This window comes from Canis lupus, chromosome 11 (assembly GCF_048164855.1).
Source record: "Canis lupus baileyi chromosome 11, mCanLup2.hap1, whole genome shotgun sequence".
Lineage (NCBI taxonomy): Eukaryota > Metazoa > Chordata > Mammalia > Carnivora > Canidae > Canis > Canis lupus.
The window spans coordinates 59509045-59526368 of record NC_132848.1 but is presented as its reverse complement, the minus strand read 5'-3'; the positions used below and the strand labels follow the sequence as shown (position 1 = coordinate 59526368).

Below are 17324 nucleotides of genomic sequence, written 5' to 3'. Positions count from 1 at the left end.
AAACAATAATGTGCTCCAAGGACCTATATTTCTGACATCATTGTGGAGTTTGAAGAGCCTTCTGTTTTAATAAAGATCTCCACTCCCTTTTAAATGTTTCATACTATGCCCAGTAATCCAAACGCATTTACCATGGTTGCTGGATCAGAATAAATGAATGTCTACAGATGAGTCATATTTGTATTAAAATAATTTCTTTTTTCCACATATATTTTTCAACAGGTACAGTTTATCATTATATAATCTAAAGCTGAGGGCATTTTTTTAATGTAATGGCTGAAATCTGTACTGTCTTTCAATGTTAAAGTCAATTGTACCTTTGAACACATTATTACTAGTTATGGATGGTGCCTAATAATTTAAATACCAGTAGATATTTTAAGAGTAGTTCCTTTTATAAATATATTTTTTAAAGATTTATTTATTTATTTATTTATTTATTTATTTATTTATTTATTTATTTATTTATTTATATGGTGGGGGAGAGGCAGAGAGAGAATCTCAAGCAGACTTCCCGCTGAGCCTGACTTGAGCTCTATCTCACAACCCTGACCAACTATCTGTGTTTTAACATTCAGTGAAACATATTTTTTATTCCTTTTCATGTATTTGCCTATAGTTTTTCAATTTTGTGCAAAAGCAAGAGATTTAAAAAGCAACATTATATCCAAATATCAATTCACACTGAGCAATTTTTTTCAGAGAATTTTTGCCAACCATGGATAATGCTGGGGGGAGCAATTTGCACTGAGAATTTCAAATGACAGACACCATCCTTGGCAGCTATAAAACTACGTGAATATCATTTTATTGTCACATACCTGGAGTCATGTATAAACAAAGTTTTAGAAATTGTTCCTCTATGAGCTATCACCTACAAAAAAGACAACAGACCTTAATCTGCTCCAAAAGGGAGCTGAGTGAATGGGGAATATATTATAACGCATTGATGGGTCACTTTATTTTTCTACAACTTTATTGCAAGTTTCTGTTAATCTTCCTCAAAAGTAATGGATTTAGAAATCACTAGTTCAAATTAAGAAAGGAATTTTTAAAATAATATATAACTTTCTAAAAGCCTCATTCTTGTAGGAAAAAAAATCATTTGGGAACTGGCAAGTAAGAGCATCAATTGCCCAATGTGAAGGAATTTGTTTACTTAATTTAACTTTCAAACATTTAAACATAGGGTATTTTGTATAGCTAATAACTAATCCATTACTAAAATCAGTCAGGATTTACAGATATCATTACTAACTTGCCAAAGAAACTCCAACATCAAAAAATCAACTTGATACAAATGCCTAATGAAGCCAATTATGGAGCCAAGCCAAGTGTAGTACCTGGCTTGTATTATGTAAGGTATAATTGAGAGATGTGAATACACAACCTTCTGACAGTCTCTGTTTACCCAAGACTATCCTGGCTTGAAAACTGAAAGCCCCACGTTCTGAGAAATTCCTCGGTCCTAAGCAAATGGGATGGTTGATCACTCTAGCACACCCGCAATAACCAAATCTCTTGCACCTCCCAGTCAAGAGTGAGAAAGTCTCAACGTTAAAAGCCATTTTTTCAGATCAGGGCATTGTTTGCCCAGTGAAATAATTCTTTCCAATCTATTTTAAACTTTCAAAAACCAAACTTCACTGATTGTTAAGTACCTGGACAAAGTCTTTCTTTGCTGTTGTCAGGATCCCACTTGCCAGCTTGTCAATAAACTGGATTCCACATTGTTCTAGACTTTGCATGTGCAGAGTACCTAGACATTAGCACCTACATACTTAGGTAACTCACTTTCCCACATTTCTGCTGGTGAAAAAATGTTACTACACTGCCAAATTAAATACCATGCTTCATCTATAAAATTTTGTCAAATTAAAAAAATGTTAACTGTACCTTAAATGATTTTATTTTTATTACTATTGTCTGTGATGCAGGAGCAACTAAAAAGGTAAAAAGAAAAAATTCCCTTTTTTAAGGCCTAAAGGAAAAAAAAATTATGCTCAGGGTTTAAATAGCTCTACACTGTTGGAGATCACCTATTATCTTTTGCACATTTCTTTATAAACATAAGGATAACTAAAATATTATTTTGTAAAGGAAAGAAGTTATTATATATACATATACTTTAAAAAGGAGAAACTTGAACTAACATGTACAGATTCTCAGATGCTAGGGACGTCTTTCTTTGTTTTCTTTCATTTGAAACATAAATGATCTCATATCCAAACGAGGATTTATAAATTATAGTGTAATCAAGTGGCTTAGCATACCTCGCATTGTCATAACAAAACAGCTTTCAAACACTACCCTTTTTTTTTATCCTCACTAGTGTCATTAGGGTTTCTCATTGCTTTGCTTAGTTTTGTGAGGAAATGCGTAATTTTTGTTACGTATAATTATACAACCCAGTGAAAAACTCTGATCTCAGAAAATACATATTTTGCAAAAGGAAGACTATAATTGAGTAAAATATGATATTAACAGAAACGAATACTTCAAGCAGAAAGTAAAGTAGGTATTTAGCCTGCTTACTGCTTTTCATTGTTTTTAGTTGTTAATTGCCTTTGAGTATCTAAAAATTCTCAAAAGCCATATAAATGGATAGAAATTGAGTTTATAAGGATAATTTAATTACTTTTTACAATAAGCTGGTGCAGTGCAATAGAAGTAATTGATTTTCTCTTGAAAAATCTAGCATAGCTTCATAATTTACTTTTCCAAAAACTATAGTCACTGAATATCTAGTTAATTAAGATAAGTCTAGTAGGGGCACTTGAGTGAGTAAGTTGATTAAGCCTCTGACTCTTGGTTTGAGCCAAGGTCATGATCTCAGCGTTATGAGATCAAGCCCTACTTCTAGCTCCAGGCTCAGTGGGGAATCTGGTTGAGACTCTCTCCCTCTGCTCCTCCCCTCTTCCTCACATGCACATGTGCACTTGCTGTCTCTCAAATAAATCTTTAAAAAATATTTATTTCTAATATACATTTGTGAACAATATGTATATGTACCTGATTTGTGCAGTCATAAGTGTCCTTAAAATTACTTCATAAAAATTGAACGGCAACTATTTGAGGTGAAAGGATGAAAGTATGATCACACTTCTGCAACAAAAGACTATGCTGTATAATTACCTAACTCAATGTCTTCCAAAGTGTAATCCCTAGACCAGAAGCATTAGCATCATCCAGTAATTTATCAGAAATGCTAATTCCTGATTGCTATCAGACCTACTGAATCAGAAGCTCTGGGGATGGCACTCAGCAATCTGTGTTTTAACAAACCTATGATTTTGATGTGTGCTCAAGTTTGAGAACCAATGCCCCAACTTAATCTTAACATCAGAAAATTGCATTCAGCTACAAAAATCAGAGGGTAGGGTCATAATACTTTACATGGGAAATGTGAAGTAGGAAAGACAAATCATCAAAAATATATATTCTGTTCCTAGGATATAATATTTCTATTTTGGGGATCCCTGGGTGGCTCAGCGGTTTAGTGCCTGCTTTCGGCACAGGGCGTGATCCTGGAGTTCCAGGATCAAGTCCCACATCAGACTCCCTGCATGGAACCTATTGTTCTCTCTGCCTGTCTCTCTCTCTCTCTCTCTGTGTGTGTGTGTGTATGTGTGTCTCTCATGAATAAATAAATAAAATCTTTTTAAAAATGATAGTATTTCTATTTTACTTCTCTCATCTTTCTTATTGTCATCATTAGCACTCTGATTCCTAAACATGAGTGGTCATGAGTCCTAGTTAGTAGGGTATGATATGTGCAAACTAGACTGAAAGGAAGTGTGTAAAGTGGGAAATGAGATCTTGCTTGCATCTTTCTGTAAAATCTGCAAATGCTGGAGCACCTGGGTGGCTCAGTCAGTTAAGTATTTGCCTTCAGCTCTGGTCATGATCCCAGGACTTTGGGATTGAGCCCCACAGCAGGCTCTCTGCTCAGCAGGGAGTCTACTTCTCCCTCTCCCTCTGCCCCTACTCCTGCTCTCCCTCCCAAATGAATAAATAAAATCTTTAAAAAAAAAAAACCTGCAAATGCAAAATACCGTAACAGTCCTTAAATTGTCAGGTGAAACTCTAAGTTCTGCTCTGGCTATGGTAATGGTTGGTGCTAAGAGATACTCATACCTTCTATAAGCATCCTCCATATGCTCACAGCATGAACTGATGACATGAGTTAATGCTGTTTGGAGATGAAGTTCATGCAGAGTCACAAAAGAGGAGATTGACTCTGACTTTGGTCTTAAAGCATCTTTTCATTTACCAAAGTGATAGGAGATCCTTCTAATACCAGATGCTCAGCTGACATCTCAATATATTTAGATTCTGTGAAATCATCAGATATTAGAAGAGTGTTCCCATAGTGTCTTCTGTTAAATTTAAACTTGATCAAAGATTTCCTTCTCATCAAAGACGAGATTCTTGTTAAAACTAGTTAACACTTCTTCTGTGGAATGGATTTCCGTCTCCCCATAGCAGCAAAAAAGAAGCATATGAGAGTAGAATTGCAAGGCTGGGTAACTTCAGGAATGTGCACTGATACTGGCTCATTATTTCTTTCTCCAGCAGAAAGTCTAAAACTGTATTCTCTGAAATCAACAAGTTGCCCCATTTGTAGGGATTGCCTTCACACTTGCTGAATTACTGGCACAATTCTAGTCTTTGAAACCAAAGATTAAACAAAATTTGTCCCAAATGTGTTTGATTTTGCACGAATGTACAAATAAGTAATTCACGCCACATCTGAAATCCATTAGCATGCTTCTTTTTTCCAGGAGGTAACTGCAAATTGCACACTCAAAAACAAAACTGATCAAGAAAACTGCATTCAAATATTGGCAGAAAACCACAGCTGTCATTGCAAGCATTTAGCTATAATTTCAGGCTTGTAGCTTGAACCTAACTGATTAGTAAACATTTAATAGAGATGAAGTGAAGAAATGACATGAAAGGAAGCTGAGTGGCAAGATACTGGCAGCAGCACAGATCACCTATTGCTGTCCATTTCATATGACCACAGATTCAAAGGAGGGAGAGACAGTGAATCAATGTTATGTAAATGTGTACTAAATAGACTGAAAAACTTGAGATTTGGACTAAATCAGTTCTTAAACCTTGAACTGCTTTTCAAATTATTGTGTATCTGTACTAGTCAAGGGTAACCAGGCAATAATGCAAGTGAAATGGGATCAAAGAGAACACAAATGCATTCAGTTAGTGCTCAATAAATTCAACCAAGTTTGAGGACCACTTTCTATTGTGAGGCACTTTGATAGAATCAAAGAGGAAGGAAGGAGTGGTTATTGTCCTAAGGGAACTTGGCATCATTGAGCTTTCAGTTATCAAAAAAGCAATAAAGGAAACCGACAACAGTCCAGCAAAGAAGGACATCACAAGGAGTGCATAACAAACTGCCAAAAGTATCACCAGTGAATGATACAGGTATCCTTCCAATTTACTAAAATCTGTATTTGGACAGAAAAAGAAAACATGTCCCCAGAAATGTGGTTAAGAACAAAAGTTTGGTTCCTCCCCAGATTGGATCATTTAGAAGAGAATGAGGAGGGGAAGTTGAGAGGTATCCTGAAGAAATTAAAATCCAAATGGTAGAGGAAGTAACAACCATCATGTAGACAAGCAGAATAGGTGAGAATCAGCATTGTGTCCATGTTCCTTCTACCCTAGAATGGTCTCCCAGGAGAGTCCCCCAGAAACAGTGTGCTACTAATAGTGCTAACGAGGAAACGCATAGGGGTAGGTGGAGGAAAACCTGATCACAGAGTACACATCATGCTGAGCCACTGCACAGCAAACATCTATGACTGGCTCCATCCTCAGTAGCTCTCCCTGTCAAAATACTAATATGTTCCTCCAGCTGTGTCTAAATATCTTCCTAAACTGTGTCCTGTTTCATTTATTATTGAATAGACACTAAGCAAATGTTGTTTGTGCATGTGTGTGTGTTTAATTGAATAAATGAATGGCTTTTAACCATCAGAGAGCTCAGGCTTACAATTTACTTTGAGTTCTAAAATCATCCTTGTAAATAAGCTATTAAGTACCAAATGTGTATGAGGTATATTTCCCAACTATATATATATATATTATAAAATTTCTCAGTAATGGGGGTCTTAGATATCTTGTTCTCATTTTAAGCTTAAGCCACTTGAAAAGGACAATAAAGTCTATTCTTTTATATCTTAGATTGTTAGGTTTTTAATAAACATGGGTGAATAAACAAGAATTATTCTAGGCATTCTATTATCCCTATAGCAAAACTAGTAATTGGAAATACTAGATTTTTTTTTTTTTTTTTTACTTTCTGGCAAGTCATTTAACTAGTGAATGCTTCTTAGTATGAAATATGTAATTCCTCAGAAATCTAATGGTGAATAATGAAAATACAGTTGTTTGGGGGAAATGTTAATATTTCTGATATTTGAAGTAACAAAATCATAAGGCTGGACAATATTTATGTAAACTCTCTGATATTGTGAACAAATTCAAGGCACTTGATAATGCTCTCTAAAATAGGAATAAGAAAGGAAGAAAGGTTCAGAGCAATCTATGTTGGTCGTTTTCCTCAACTACCAGCCAGAAATTCAAATGCTGAAGGGTCAAATCCAGGAAAGTCACTTAGTTGAGTGTAGGTGACTTAAAGAAATACAGTTCTTGGGCAGCCCAGGTGGCTCAGCGGTTTAGCACCGCCTTCAGCCCAGAGTGTGATCCTGGAGATCTGGGATCGAGTCCTGTGTCAGGCTCCCTGCATGGAGCCTGCTTCTCCCTCTGCCTGTGTCTGTGCCTCTCTCTCTCTGTGTCTCGAATGAATGAATGAATGAATGAATGAATGAATAAATAAATAAATAAAATCTTTAAAGAAAAAAAAAAGAAAGAAATACAGCTCTGAACTGGTCTCAAGGAAGGAAGAGCTGAATTGCTTGGGAAGTGAAAAGGAAATCCATGGATCCCAGGGGCCCCAGAATAAAGAACCCAGCTTACTGAGGGCTCCTTGGGAGCTAATAACTAGCTTATACTTAAACTGTGGTTGAAATAAGAGTGTGAAGTAGGGAACGGAACCAGAGACAACCATAAAAGCTGTGTGTATAGCTTTTATGTATGTCCAACTCAAATAAGAACCATGATGGGAACTGGAACTACTTTTGTGAATATAGTTAAATCCCAAAAAGTTCCAGCAACTGTAATGAAATAAGTTTTGCACCTTACACAGCTTTGCGTACTATAAGGAATCTACTCCTAGTCCCTTGAGTGGAGGTATAGAACATGATCCAAAATGGGAAACAACTCATGGAGTTCTATTCAGTGTCCTCCCTGGAGACCAGGGTCTATCACAATATGGATTAAGGAAGATTTTTTTTTGTTCAGTAGTGAATAGATGTGCAAAGGTTTTTGCAGCAGAGCTCTCCTGTCATACGTACATTCACAAATGAGTATGCCACTAAGTTGTAGTTGACATTTTTACTATTCAGTAAAAAACTTAAATATCTCAGTATTTTTAACCAAATATTGGTTAAAAAATAAGTTTTTTTTTACTAAAAGTTACAAAAATTTTATTCAGTATTAATTACCAAAATTATGAAGAGCAGTATGTCTGTTTTGTGGAGTCTGCTATTCAGTCAATTCAGAAGCCTCTTAGAGAATTAGTTCAGCTCTAATTATTCTAAAATGCGGGAGCTGTTGAGGTATCTGGCATCATTTAACTTTACTAAGCCCACTGATGAATTTTTTTCTAATCACCACATTTCATAATTTGAAGCCTGAAGAGAGATGGTTATATAAGATGGTTTTCTCTCCTTATCCATCCATGTTCTTTCCTGAGCAGTTTGTGATATCACAAAACTCCTCCCCAAAAAGAGAAAAGGACATTCTAAAAGAAGTTGTTAAAAGACACCTCAGAAATCTGCCTCTGTAGGCTCAACACCCCCTTTCTTGCCTAGATTGCATTTATTCCTGCTCACACGCATGTATGCACACACACCTACTCAGGTTCACACCCATACACATGGAAGCCAGTAAAGCTTCTAACATGATTCCGTTACTCTCTCATTATTTCCTGGAAAACCAACACTGGAAACTTCATGTGTTTACCTATCATAGGAGAACAGAACACCTTGGACAGCTACTGCATTATTTAATTGACTAGTAATTTTGTTAGATGGAGTAGAGACAGGGTCAACAAAATAGAAGTAAATGTGTTAGGGTGTGGCCATCTCAGCATTCTACAATGAGAATGGAATTTTTAATAAAATAAACTTTGCAGATAGACCCTCGTAGAATGGATTAAAAAACAGATTATTTGGGCCTGACACTGAATCCCCATGCCCTTTCATTCTTCAGACTTTGGAAAATTACATAGTCAGGAGGTAACCCAGAATAAAAGTCTACTCAACAACCAAGGCAGAAAATTCCAGTCATTCATGATTAATTAAACATCCCAGTAAAAGCTGTGGGTCCTTTTTGTAAAAATAGTTCATGACCTGGTGTATCAGAAGAACCCTAATCCAGGAAGGTAGCCAGAGAAAAAAAAGAAAAATCCTTCTACACAAGCTGGTAAAGATGCAGTGCTTTGTTCTGAATTTCAATTGCATTACCTCCCTTCTTTAGTGATTGAAAAATAAATAAATAAATAAGCTAATGATTAAAAAAAAAAAGCTATATGAAAGAAGGAAACTTAATCATGGTGCAATTTAAGCAGCTAATGATAGTTCTGAAATACCAGGAAAGATTATTTGGTGAATAGCTCATTCAAAAAAAAAATGTTAAATAACAAAACCATTGTAAATTAGAGTTCAACTCTAAGTAAACTAAAAAAAAATCTTCTCATTGATTTTTCAATTTAAGCGTAAAAATGGATTGTGTAAGCATGCCAGAGCCATAGTTTTCAATAAGCCAAGCTGTCACAGATGGTTAATACCCCAAATAGACCATCAGAATATCGCTCTATTAGAAGATCTTGGGCTATTTGGTTATCATTGTAAAAACCGAGCCGCAAACAATATTAGAGTCCTAATAGAAAGTTTTAAAGAATTGTTGGAAAATCTGGTTATAATATCAAAGTCAGGGGTAGACAGATTACCAAACCAAAACGTGGTTTTTCTTGGAAAAATACAGTTTCTGATCTCATGTTAAGGGAACAGTTTATAGTGACGAGAAAATAAAGAAGACATCAAAAAGGAAGATTTCATGAATTATTTGATTAAATATGAGTAGGGTTTGGAATTTTCTCAAGAGCTAAAAAGATCAAATAAAGGTCCTGAGAAGTAGGTAAAACTACCTGCTAGTTAATGGAATCCTCAAGTTAGGAAGAGTCAATGCAGATTCAAGTTCAGACCACATCTTCGCACTTGATTTAGAGAGCTACATTTACAAATTCTTCTAATAGATGACACATCACTGGTATGTCAGTTCTACTACTCAGCAGGAAAAAAAATACCATTTTTCCTTAAAGGAGAAGAAAACTTCTCTACGCTCTTAGGTGAACCTATGATCCACAAAGATCACAACTGAGTAACTGCAGTTGCCAAAAATTCAGGACTTAAGTGTTGCTTATTCATTGACTGATTGCAAATATATATATACCAAATATTTATTAGGATGGATTGGTGAGCCTCTTATGGGACTTTCCTGAATCCCCTGCTGAGAGACTCAAGGAACAGTGACACCCTCCTGCAACACTACCTAGAACCACCACATACCACTCAGTATGAAAATCAGTCATCTAGGGGGAAAAAAATGCAGCAAACACCTATTAGGGTAGAGGCCAGGACCATATTCACACATTTGTGGAGGAAGAAAAGCAAGATAGGGCAAACAGCTGAGCCATATCCTTCCCTTCTAGGAGTCTCCTCCTAGACCCTGGGAGTCAGGAGCAGCTGTAAAAAGAATAAGGGACAGAAAAAAAGAGATGTAGAATGGAAGTGGAAGAGAGAGAAAAGGAGAACAAGATAGGAGCTTCAAGGACAAAGAGCAAGTGTAGACTACCCTAATTGAAAATAGGTTCTACTGAAGTTTCTCATAAAATAGTAGTACAATTACCAACTTCCTACTTGTGTTCATACATATAAATGCATACTTTCCTCAAAAAGAAAACTGATGAAGAAAAATGAGAAGGTGATTCAATTTTCTATTATGTTTTTGAGAATCTTCTATATGCTATGTGTGATAGGCCAGTGCTTCTCAAATTTTAATGCACCACGAATTACCTGGGGATCCTATTAAAAGGGAGATTCTGATTCAGTAGGTCTGGGATGAGACCTGAGATTTCACATTTCAACAAAGCCCCCAGATTTTGTGGATATAAGAGTCTGTTTTCCAGTAGTTGACACTTTGTGCTTTCCATCAGGAAGCTGATATGCCTAGTGATTCTTCATCCTCTGTTTTCTGCCTTTAGCAAAATGTAGTATAATTTGGATAATTTGCATGAGGTGGGATTTTGTTTGCTTGTTTTTTCAAAAAGATATTTTTTCTTCTGGTTAGTACTCAATTTCTCCCATGTAAATTCATTTGTAACAGCTACAGCTGTAATACATAGATGTTTCCTTTGCTTACTAATTAATAGAATTTTCTCCTGTGGTGGAATGTTTTTATGCTTGAATGCTCAGGAGGATCCCAGAAAGTAGTCTTTGGCAGCAAAGAATGGCAGAAACCCCAGGAAACTCAGCAAGAGACAAAGGTTCCCATCTGGGTCTTCCTCTAAGTGACTCTCACTGTATTAAGCCAGTTAACCTCTCTGGGCCTCAGTTTTCTCAGCTGTTAAAATTAAGAAGTTGTCCTTCCCAGCCTTTTTTTCAAAACAATTTTAAAAGAATGAGAAAGAAAGTAAAAGAGAGGTAAGCAGAGTGCACTTTGTCTAGGTTATAAGCTTTCAAAGTATTGTAGCTATATGGCTCTTGATTGATACATGTCTGGCATTTAGACTGCTTCTATTGATAGGAGTTCTTCTGTGCCTTTCAGGTGGCATTTTTATAAAGAAAACATACCAGAGCAAGTTAAAATCTGCCCTGGGAAGAATGCAGGTGCATTCTGTGATTATAATAGCACTAATGACTCAGAAACAAAAAACCAGACAGTTCTAATGACGTGAAGCTTTATTGACAAAACAGTTCACACCTAGTACTGGTTGTTTTTTAAAAGTCTGGACCAAATCACTGAAGCTTTAAAGCTAGATCACCACGGTCTTTTCCCCAGGCCCTGACAGGGATAATTATTGTGGTTCACGTACAGCCCAGGACTCCACTTTAATCCTAGCAGAGAAAGGAGTTATTTTTATTTTGGTGCACAGTAAATATCCTTTTTTACATGTTTTAATAGAAACTGCCGTAACCTGTGAAGGTGCAACACTACTGTTAAAGGCTCTGTGTTATATTCTTGATTTTGAATTAAGATTTCCTGCCTTCACTTAAGATTTCCTGCCTTCCTATCTTTCACTAAAGAAAAATCTGTTTCAGTTCTATAAGTCTGTTCATTTCACATTTGGAGATTTTTCTCAGCCTCAGACTCAAACCAGGTTTACAACCATAGTAACCAGTCTTTGCTGAGCATATGCATTATTATCCATCACATAGAAACCATAAGGAAGTCTACACGCTAGTTATCTGTTGCCACGTAACAAATTACCCTAAAACTTAACAGCTTAAAACAACAAACCTTTATTATCTCACATTTTTTCTGGGTCGGGAATCAAGATGTGACTTAGCTGGGTCTCCTGGCTTAGGGTCTTTCACAAGGCCAAAGTCATCTCTAGGTTTCACCGGGAAAGATCCACTTTCTAGCTCCCTCACTAGTGGTTGTTGGCAGGATTTACTTCCTACCTCTGTTGGTCATCAGTTCTTCCCCCCTTCAACTCCTGGCTACATACACCTTTTCACAGGCCATCTCACAACATGGTAAACAAACAAGAGAGAGAATGCTACTAAGATTGAAGTCACAGTCTTGTGACTTAATCATGGAAGCAACAACCCATCACTTTTCTCATATTCTGCTCATTAGAAACAAGTCACAAGGATCCCTGGGTGGCGCAGCGGTTTGGCGCCTGCCTTCGGCCCGGGGCGTGATCCTGGAGACCCGGGATCCAGTCCCATGTCGGGCTTTCTGCATGGAGCCTGCTTCTCCCTCTGCCTGTGTCTCTGCCTCTCTGTCTCTCTCTGTATGACTATCATGAATAAATAAAAAATCTTTAAAAAAAAAAAAAAAAAGAAACAAGTCACAACATCCAGTCTACATTCAACAGCATGAATACCAGGAGTCTGGAATCTTTGGGAGCTATGTAAGAAGCTGCCTACCACAATCCATAATGAAAATTCCCCCTCCATTGATTCCAACCAAACCTTTAGAGTTAAGTCTAGAATTTTGAATGGTTTCAAAAAGTAAAATAGGAGTTAAAAAGCAAAATGTACCCACCTTCCCAGCAGTGCAGGAGACTGGATGACTCATTCAGATACACAGCCTGATGGGTGTGGTTGAAATAGGCAAAGTACTGTCTGTAAGAAGAACCTCACTCTTCTGACAGCTTCTTCTGAATGAATGTACCCTTCTCTCCTTCATAGACTTGGAACTTCTGAAACGCTATCCATCCTCTCCAAAACCATTCCTAAATAATTATGACTATATCCTTTGATTTTGAAACTTTGTAATTAAAAACTCCTTTAATCTACTCTATAAACAATATCCCTGAAATAAAAACTTTTTGCAAAAGTTTTGCAAAATAAAAACGAGCAAACAGAACTACCTTTATTCTTGCAGATTACCATATACCTACAAGCCTGTTACATAAAATAAATTTAATAAACATCCTTCTTGCTTTATGTTAACTTTTGTCCTAGACATCTGTGATATTTGTGTGTGTGTGTTAGGGAATTGTAGAAAATGTTCTCCACCTCTCCCATAGAAACCTCTGTTCTGTTTTGGTCACATTTTTGTTCCTTCAGCCTAGTCAAAAGCCTGTACCTAGAACCATCATTTTTATGTTTACACTTGTTTACATCTTTTTCTTTTACCTCAAAAATCTACTAGGAGACCGTGCTGAGCATAACCTAAGATTACAATAAATAGGTTAGGCTTAAAAATTCAGAAATCATAAAATCCAACATGGATTTTCTTAGGACTCTAAGGAGTAGGTATCTTGATAAGGAGGCAGGATAGTGGCTTGTTTTTCAACAAGAAGACAATAATAATGTAGAAGAGCCCTCTAAGGGAAAGAAAAAAGAGAAAAGATATATGAGCAAAAACAGAAAAATCAGAGAAGATGGAAACCAAAAAATTGAACAACATATAGGAGAACCTGTAAAATCAAATGGTGCATGTAGGGAAAGCCACCAGCCACATCCAATCTCTCCTAAAAGAATATTCTAGTAGCTAAATTGTAAACCCAATGGAAAGAATAGATAAAAGGCTGATGTAGCTATTAAAAGGAGTAATTAAAATCCAAAGGAAGTGTAGGGTTTTTTTTTTTTCTTAAAATGAAAAAGTACCAAATGTTTTAAATTACTTTTTAAAGTACAGGATACAGCTCTGTGTGGAATGCAGTACATTTTCTCTTTGGTTCACTCTCCCCAGAATCAGTCTCCAGATTTGTCCAGGTGTCTCTGATGCCAATGATAAAATCCTCTCTGGGCCTGTTGAGAGGATGGATACAGGATAAATGGGTGCTTTAGCAACCAGGTAGAGGCTAGCCTCTGGCCTCAGGCCTGTAGCATCCTGGGGAGGTGGGTTTGGTCCTGGGAGCAGGCAGTGAAAGCTGGGGAAGCTTCAAGGGGGCTGTCAGTCAGATCTGGTTCCCCTTACCAGAGAGGAAAAAAAAAAAAAGCATTACGCTCATAAGATTTCTTCATATTCAACCATCCATTTGCTAATACATTCTCTTGACATAAGTAGCCCCACTAAATTCCTCTTTCCTCATCACTAACTCTAAAATGACAGCTTAAGGATTATCCTCTCTGCCATTTACCATGAAACACAGCTCCAAACCAGTTTGTTGTAGGTTTCTGAGCTTAACCACATAGCTCACACTGAGTGGATAATCAATCATTCTATGACTAAATCCATCTGGAACAAATTTGAAGAAGTGGCCATGTAGGTTTTTTTTTTTTTTTAAATTAAACTGAAACCAGAGTTGATCTCTTTTTTCAAAGGTTTAAAAGAAAAAAATATATATATAAAACTCAGCAATGACTTTAATAACCCCCAGAACTCATGTATGCTCTCTGAGTAAGATTGGTTCTATCCTACCCCCATTTTGGATTTCACTTAATTTTTCAGAGAGATGGTCTTTGAATGCTTTGGAGGAGAGTCCCCTTCCCAGAGAATGAGGTCACAATCCCTCCTTGGGTAGAAGGAAAGGGGGATATTGTGTAGCCAAGTTATCACCATAACTTCATGTTGGTCTTAAATTCCCAAATGCGCAGGGCTCAACTGAAAGATTATGGAACTAAAAGAGCCTGTTTCTGGCCATTCTTTCTGGAACCACTACTTTTTGCCCTGTAAGCATTAAAGGATCAGTTAGATATCATGAGCCTTGGCTTTAAAGAACTCCACCCTTCCCTCATCAGACCCCAAATTGTTCGTTTAAATTTAGGTTATAGCTTCTCGTGTCTACTCTGACATCTGCACCATTCATGCATTCATTTGTTCAATTTTAAGTCATTTATTCATCGATTCATGCATCAATGTATTCATTTATTATGTAATCAAACTATACTAGATGCCTAGACATACCACCTTTCTTGCAAGGACTTTTCAGGCTATCTGAAGAGGTAAAGTAAGGTTGGATTTAAAAAACATTAAATCATACAAATAATTCAGCTTAACAATTCAGGTCAGCAAAACTTTAGTCAAGAGCCTCAGTCCCCACGGAGTCAATGGTAAAAGCAGTGGTAGAGTCCAGCGGAAGGACTGCTTGCTACAATCCGGGGCCATCATGGGCTTTTCAGAAGCAGTGAATGTAATCTGGGTCATGAAGGTTGAACTGGATATAAATAATCCTGAGAAGAGAAAGGGTAGGCTTTGCTGGGTGGATGCCCTATACACAGAATAATAGTGACAATATCTTGTTGCTGTTTGGGGTAAAGGAAAGGGGGGCTATTGTGGGGACTGCCGGAAACAAGAAAAATCATTGGAGGGACAGTTTATATGAATCCTGAATTCTCGGTTAAGCCGTTTAGATTTAGTGATGTCATAACTTGTGAAAGATTTTGAGCAAAGAGTGACATAATAAAAATGCTACCTCCAGATAGTTGTAGGATGAGGGGGAGAAATAAGTATACACATATGGTTAAATGTGTTAAATCATCTTAATAGGACTGGGATGGGAGATGAGAGTAGATCTTACTTCTTGTAAAGTGAGTGAGTTCCTCAAAAAAGAATTGCATTAATTTTCAAGTACTATACATATGATAACAATGCTGACAAGTATAAAGAGTTTTATCCACAAGGACTATTTTCAGGATCATAATTATTTGTTTAACACCATTTCTAACAGACATATTCACTATTTTGCATGTAAGTGATGAGTCAAATCCAGAGTCAAAGACGATTCTAAACAAGTTCCACTCCAAGTAGGGTAAACAGTTTATAATATTGTTTAACAATATATTTATTCATAGGTATTACAAAGGAAAACATCAAATAGTCAATTAATAATATTTTGGTGTGGGATCCCTGGGTGGCGCAGCGGTTTGGCGCCTGCCTTTGGCCCAGGGCGCGATCCTGGAGACCCGGGATCGAATCCCACATCGGGCTCCCGGTGCATGGAGCCTGCTTCTCCCTCTGCCTGTGTCTCTGCGCCTCTCTCTCTCTCTGTGACTATCATAAATAAATAAAAATTTAAAAAAAAATAATATTTTGGTGTAATTTCAGCTCCTATGCCCCATGAAATAACCAATTAAGAGCTAAATAAGCCCTTAAATGATCTTCTGAACAATCAGCCTTTCTGCCTCTGCTCACATCCATTAAACTGTAGAATGTTTATTAGTCATAATATATGGCTGTAGGAATACAGAGCAAGTCTCTAACCATAAACTACGTCTGAACATAGACCTTTAACAGCAGTTGCTCTTATTCTAATATGGCTAAGGCTGAGATGCTGTGAAATGCAATGAACGTAACCTAAGCAGAGTCATGCCCTGATTAAAACAAGGTTTTTGCAATTACAGGAAATTATGGCAAGAGGTAATTATCCATAGGCCCACTCTCTCCCTTATAAGTTCCTTACCATCCATTTTGCATATAAGCATGAACGAAGGAATAATCTCATTATAAATAGAGGAGAGCAAAAATTTCTCCCAGTATGGCTAGGGGAAATGAATTTCCTAGTTAACAATTACCTTCATTAAAAATAAGAATTTAAATAGAATACAAAAATGGAAGGAGGGATTTGGGAGTGTTGTTTGGGATTGAGGGTAAAGCTGAACTGCTAAGTGGATAAAGCAAGAATTTAAAATCCTAAGAATATATAGTTTACCTTATGATATAATCCAAAGGAATTTTAACTGGATTTAGATCTCACTTTACTTAGTTGTAATACTATGTGTGTGTGTGTGTGTTTAAGACTTCCCAAGAGCTAGAATTTTGCAAAGGTAAAACTCGTGTTCTGTTTATTAACCTATTTAAGTTTCAATTCTAACTTCATAAGCAATAGTCATGCCTGTATTTCTCCCAGAAGTGGGGTCTTCTGGAGATGATGCGTTAGTTGCCTAGATTTACTTTATTTTTTTATACTGGATTTGGGAATGAGTTGGGGAAAGAAAATTTTAACATTTGCTTTGTTAATTACAGTTCGGGAGATGGTACAAGACCACAGACCAAACATCCTATTAACTCTAAGATAATTCAACAAGCCTGAGTTGAGTAACTATTGTGTACAAAGCATAGTAGGTGCTGAGAATATAAAAATAAAAGAACTTATAGTGCCTACCCTAAAAAGCTCACAGTCTAGGAGGGAGTGGGTAGTAATTACAATGTGGCATTTTGAATCTCATTTTAAAGACTTCCCAGAAAAGGTGACACCAGGCTTCAGTTTAAGGAAGTTGTAGGAATTAGCCTTAACAAATGGGGGAAGGGAAGGAGAGAAGGAGAAGAAATGTTCCATGCCTGGAGAACAGCATTTGCTAAGGTCCTGAGTAAGAGACAGAAAAAGGGAGCAAGTACTCTGTATGATTCAGTGTGTAGTACGTGATGATAAGCAAAGATCAAATCATAAGGGCCTTGAATGTCACATTAAAAACTTTGGATTTCATCCTGAAGGTAGTGAAAGTGACATGAGTTTTCATCTGCACTAAGTGAAAGATATCCTATACAAATAT

General features: G+C 36.8%; 1 protein-coding gene and 1 long non-coding RNA gene across 4 annotated transcripts in view; one reads left to right on the top strand and one right to left on the bottom strand.

Moving 5' to 3' along the window:
- Positions 1 to 17324, top strand: part of EFEMP1 (EGF containing fibulin extracellular matrix protein 1) — a 61922-nt gene that overhangs the window by 9641 nt on the left and 34957 nt on the right. The gene's annotated exons all lie outside the window — the stretch shown is intronic.
- Positions 10477 to 17324, bottom strand: part of LOC140600264 (uncharacterized) — a 35272-nt gene continuing 28424 nt past the window's right edge. The window contains exons 3-4 of one of the 2 annotated variants that reach the window (XR_012003483.1): positions 12427 to 13640; positions 11119 to 11270 (exon numbers count right to left, since the gene is read on the bottom strand). This is a non-coding gene — a long non-coding RNA (uncharacterized lncRNA). Of the gene's footprint in view, positions 13641 to 17324 lie in introns of both variants that reach the window. The other variant, XR_012003482.1, reaches the window with a different exon arrangement.